Here is a 6009-nt window from a genome sequence, read left to right on the forward strand (position 1 = left end):
GATCATAAGGTGTCAACAGGATCAGGTATCAAAAGATCCAAAACAAGCAACTATATGGATGAGAATGAAGGGGTTTGGAGTAGAGCCCCAAAACCCATCTGTAGACAATGGGATATCCCCCCACAGAAAGGTTACAAGGAAGGGATAATTCAACCAAAGGGCAGTATAGCTCCTATGAGACACACATCATGCCTTTAGTAACTAGAGTCTAGTTCCTGAATGCTTCCTTGCCCCCCACTACCATGACCCAGTTCTACCTTACAAATCTGGCTAGACTGAAGTACACACATGGATACAGATAAAAGCTCTGGACACATGGAAATCAGGACAGATAAAACCCTCAGGCATAGTAGTGGGAGTAGTTATATCATGAGTGTAGGGGGATGGTCATGGAGGGGGTAGGGGGAGAAATGGGAATCCATCTCAAAGTTGGATATATAGCCCCCCCTCACCAAGGGAATGAGTAACAGAAATGTGGATGAAGGGAGAGGACAGCAAGGGTAAGATATGAAATAATAACTATATATAATTCATCAAAGTTCATGATGGGGGGAGGGAGGGGAAAAAAGAGCTGATAACAAGGGGTCAAGTAGAAAATGTTTTGGAAATGATGATGGCAACACATGTACAAATATGCTCTATACAATAGACATATGGATTGTTTTAAGAGCTGTGAGTGCCCCCAATAAAATGATTTAAAAATAATAAAAACAGTATTTTTTTTAAAGTAACAGAGAGGAAATATGAACACAGAAAAAAAATCCTGTTCTTTCTTGTCCTGGATGGAGAGAGTTTTTCAGGGTGCTGTTCCCCTCTTGAACTGGCTGTTAATAAAGGCTTTAATTATTAAGAAGTGGTGTGGACTGATCTTTCCCCAGTCATTGGAGGCCCCAGAGAGACCCCACTTACTGCAAACCAGCCACCCCCCTCTGAGCCCACCCCATGTGAAGAGTTTTCCTGGGGCAGGTCGCCCTGAGATGATGTTCCTGGGGGCATCCCTGGCAACCCTCAGCTATAGGACAAGCCTTCCCTGTCTGCACACTTCCCCCGGAGTTTGTGTTGAGCTCATCCCGTATCCTTGATCTGACGAATATAATTCTGAGAATTTCCCTTTGACAGGTGCTCATGTCCTTGGGATGCCAAGGGAGCCTTGTCCTGGTTTGCTTACTGTCAGTTTAAAATGTTCTCTTCTTCAGAGGGGAGTGAACTGTTTAGAGCAGTGGTTCTCAACCTGTGGGTGGAACAACCCTTTCACAGGGGTCACCTAAGACCATTATCGGAAAACACATACTTATGACACAACTCCTCCAGGCGATTCCAGCGGGTCCGGCCACCTGCAGATATGCTGATCTGGTGAGAAAGACGCTATCTCCACCTTCACACCGACTTTGGCTTTTTATGCATATTAAGACTGTTACCCATGCTACACTAGCTGGAAGCTACACCATGCTTCCAGACACAATTTCTTTTATTTGTCATTAGAAATAAATATTTCACAATATATAATTACAAATTGTTTTTGTGATTAATCTCTAGGCTTTAATTATGCTCAAATTGTAACAATGAAAACACATCCTGCCTATCAGATATTTACATGACCATTAATCACAGTAGCAAAATGACGGTGATGATGTAGCAATGAAAGTAATGTTGTGGTTGGGGATTCATGTCAACAGGAGGCACTGTATGAAAGGGTCTCAGAATGAGGAAGGTTGAGAACCCCTGCTCTACACTCTGAATAACTGTGTGGGTGTGAGCACTGTTATCTGGTGTGGTCTCCTTTGAAGGCACCCATCTTGTGTGTGTCTTGTCATTGTCACACCAGGTGGGCTAAAAGTCAGCTCAATGACTGGTCTTTGGAGCTCCCACCTTTTCTGTCCCACTCCCAGGAGCCCCATTTTGCTCTGCGGGGCAGCACTCCTCCCTCCCCTTCTTAGGCCTCTCTCTCCTGATGTGAATCTCTCCTGTGTGCTCTCTGGGTTAAAGGCCTGCGTTCACACCTGAGACTACCCTTTCCTTCAGCCAAGGACAGGAGGCCTTCTCACAGGGACTCTCCTTAGATTCTCCCAGGATGAGTGTCACCAGGAACCCTCCCCACCCCCCCACCCACCATGATCAAGTCTCAAAGCCCGCACTACAGTGGAGTCAAGCTCTCCTCCACCACCTTGCTGTCCCGTGTGAGGCAGTATTCAATTGTGGGGCCGCCAACAAGGTCTCACCCCTCTGCTGTTTGAGTCCTTGTGGCAAGTAACCCTGGGCACCCTCATCAATTCCCTTATGTTAGTCAATGGCCTGCTCTGGCTGAGTCGCCCCCTCCCTGGTTGAAAACCTGTGTTGCCTCTTCTGCAAAAAACACAAATTCTTTTGTCCCGGAATTGCTGCAAAGCCTCTTGAAGAGGAAGCGCCAGGTTCAAATCTGCTCCCTTTCTTGCCTCACAGGTATTGCCTTCCCTTTCCACCCCATCCCACCCCACTCCTCCTTCTGGTTTCTTCTTCAAGCCCTCCCTCTGCCCTCAGCTCTGCCCCCACCCCCACCCCCCAGCTGCAACCCACATCATCACCCTCCCTCCTCCTGGGCCCCTCTCCTCACTAAGTCTCTTCTTCAACTTCTCCTGCAACTTCTCCTCCACTTCCCGATCCCCACCCTCTACCCCTTGGCCCCAGTCTTCTGTCTCACAATCAGAAACAGCCAGAGCACCCCCCAGAAGCAGAGTTTCCGTCCAGATCCAGCCCCTCACACCAGTCCTTCCTTTGTGGGAAGCCAGCCCTCCTGATCATTTGTCACGTGGCCCTTTCCCTGTGTGTGTTCCTGTCTCCTCTTAGACCTGGATAAAGGAAAAGCCCCCAAACACCCTCTTCCGAATAGCTACAGGTCTTATCTTTCCTCATTGAATCTATTTCTCCACACTCCCTGCCTCCAGGGGCAGCAGGCCCTTGACCTTAACAGGGGTCTCTAAAAAGCCCACCCACTTATACAGAACTTTCTCCATCCCTCCTTCAGACCCTGAAAATGCCTGTGCAGTCAATGTAGCTCTGGTCCTGTCGCCCGCACCTGACATCCAAAAAAACCCCTACAAAAATTAGACAGCTTTGCTAGCCATCAGTTTGCTTTGAAATCTGTGTCGATCCTCACTCTACCTACTCCAGACTCAGACTCTGAATGGCAAGGCCCGGGCTCTAAGCAAGGCCCCAAGAGCCCATGGTCACAGCAAATGTAAGGAGCCAATCTGTTCCCTTGCTAGTGGACACCGGAGCCAAACTTTCTGTTCTTACACAGCCGCGTGGATCCCTCTCTAGCAACACTGCACAGATTCCAGGAGCCACTGGCTAGTTTAGATCCGACTCTTTCTCTACTGTGAGGCCTGGAAACCTGGGACAGAAAACGTTCTCCCCTGGTCTTTGTGGCTGCAGACAGCCCTGACTCCCTGTTAGGCTGGACCCTCTGCAAAACCAGTGCTGACATCTCCCTCTCACGTCCAACTCCTGCTGCCATGCAGATCTCCGGGAAACATTCCTCTCCTCCCTGTCCAGACCCGGGACTGAAGATGACCTCCCAGTTCAGGGCTTAAGTCAGCAAGAGGGTAGAGGCCCTGCACCCCACGATGAGCCTCTGGTAGACATGGCCCTGTCCTCCAGACCAGACCTGACTGACCAGCCCCTACTGCAGGTAAACACTCCCCTCTTCCTGGATGAAAGCAGCTTCGTTCACAAGGGAAAAAACCCTGAACCATGGTTAACCACTGCAGACTCCATCACTTGGGCCCAAGCCCTACCACAAGGTAGCTCAGCCGAAAACACTGAGCTGATAGCTCTCACACAGCCTTAAGGTGAAAAACAATAAGTCTATCATTGTTTACTCAAACAGTAAGTATGCCCCCCCCACCACAAGGTTCACCTCCATGCAGCCATGTATAAGGAAAGAGGGCTGCTTCCTTCAGATGGAAAGCAAATGAGAAACAAAGAGGAGATTCTAGCCTTCCTGGGGGCTCTTTGGTGCCCTGCATAGGTCGCTGTTATGCAGTGCAGAGGGCACTAAGCCCTGACACACTGGAAGGCTTGCTCACAGTCTGGTCAACTCTGCTGCTCACTGGAGAGGCAGCCCTGCGGCCCGAACCTCTCACAGTTCTTCCTGTCGCCTGCTGCCCCAGCGCTGCCCGACTCTCCCTCTGACTCAGAAGGACTCCGGCCAGCGCAGCAACTGTGGCTCCCAGAGAAACGTGGCTGCAAAGGCTCCCAGATGGACCAGGGCTTCGGCTGGAGGCGAGAGCCCGACTGTCGGTCAACAACTCACAGCACAGCCCCCGGAGCTGCTCAGTTGTTCCAGCGCCTGGCTTCAACATCCTATGCCCCGCCTCCGCCACTTAGTTGGTCAGAGACTCACATGCCGCGTGCCCAGGTAAATGCCCAGCAGGGCCCAAGCTCCTCTCCAAAATCTGCCTTCACAGACATTAGGAACAGTGTCCCCATGGGAATATTGGGCACTGGACTTGACTAAAATTAAGTCACCAGCCTTAGGGACAGGTGTTTGCTAGTGTTTCTGGATACCTTTTCTGGATGGGCTGAAGCCCTCCCCAGCCGGAAAGAACCTGTCTCAGTTGTGATAAAGTTGTGGGTTGGATGAAATTTATGTCATGAAATGATTTCCCAGGTACAGGCTGCCACCGTCATTGGGATCTGACAGCAGACCCCAGTTGACCTCCCAAGTCTCTCAAGGTGTAGCACAGGCACCTACTACCACCTCTAAGCTTCCCCATGCCTGCAGACCTGGGTGCTCTGGGCAGGTGGAGCATGTAAATCAGACCAGAAAGTCCACATTATCTAAGTTCATTCCAGAGGTGGAGAAATGGCCAGCGCTCCCCTCCTTGCCCTTCTGTGGGTACAGCACCCTCTACAGCAGTGGTTCTCAACCTTCCTCATGCTGCAACCCTTTCATACAGTTCCTCATGTTGTGGTGACCCCCAACCATAAATTTATTTTCGTTGCTACTTCATCACTGTCATTTTGCTACTGTGATGCAATGGGCGACCCCTGTGAAAGGGTCATTTGATCCCCAAAAAGGGTCTTGAGTCATAGGATGAGAACCGTTGCCCTAGAGGAACAAATTCAACCCTTTGAAGTTATGTTTGGGCAACTCCTGCCCATTGCTTCATCCTCAGTGATGTAACTAACCAATTCCTGCTCACGTATCCCCAGCCTCTTCCGCAGGGACTGTCAGAGGTGTGGCACCAAGCCCAACCCAGGGTCCCCCTTCCTGTCTTCACTCCCGTCCTTCATTCCAGCCCAGGCATGCTGTCTACTTCCAAAAGTGTGGGAGAAAAAGAAGTTGAATCAGGTGAGAACCCTGTGTTGTCATCCTGCCCCCTCTGACAGCTCGACAGCTCGCAAACCAGCCTTCCTGGACCCTTCTCCCTTGCCAAGCCAGCACCCTCCACGGCCTGCAAAGCAGTTTTGTCTGTTGACCCCTTAAAGCTAAAGCTCCGGCAAAATCAGGCTTGTTCAGCCTGTTGAACTCAGTGTTTGCCTATTTGTGCCAACCCATTCGAGTTAGGTGTTTTACCTTCACTTCGTTTGAAACAGGGCTTCCCAGTCAAAACCTCCCATGGACCCACGGTCAGCCCGCTTTAGTCCGTACAGGCTTGTGTGTCCTTTTCACACATGTCGTCAAAAACTCCAAAATGGAATTCCCTGACGTTGGAGCGCCATGAATATGCCGGCCCAGCATACCCAGATTGCGTAGCCTCTCGTTGCCCTGAAAACGCTGGGGGGATGTTGTCCCAAGAGTCCCTCAGGGCTCCCCCTTCTCCTTACATCCCAGAAATCAAAGTGGACGCCAGCTGCAATAACTGACTGGGTTCCTGTGCCAGGCTTGGAGTTGGTAGACTGTGTGAGTCTGGGTAGACTAGAGAAACAAATTCATTAACACGCACATGTGTATAAGAAAGAGCGTTATCCCATGAGTAGGCCACTGGAGATCCCCTTGCAGAGGGGTCTCGGGGAGGAGACGAGCCA

At 50.5% G+C, this 6009-nt stretch overlaps 1 pseudogene; it reads left to right on the forward strand.

The window, feature by feature from the left end:
- The window catches only part of LOC101643979, a 7823-nt pseudogene extending 1976 nt beyond the window's left edge, over positions 1-5847 (forward strand).
- The last annotated feature ends 162 nt before the right edge of the window (positions 5848-6009 follow it).

The sequence above is a fragment of the Echinops telfairi genome, unplaced genomic scaffold, assembly GCF_000313985.2.
Source record: "Echinops telfairi isolate 266 unplaced genomic scaffold, ASM31398v2 ScPeMD7_7469;HRSCAF=8507_0, whole genome shotgun sequence".
Lineage (NCBI taxonomy): Eukaryota > Metazoa > Chordata > Mammalia > Afrosoricida > Tenrecidae > Echinops > Echinops telfairi.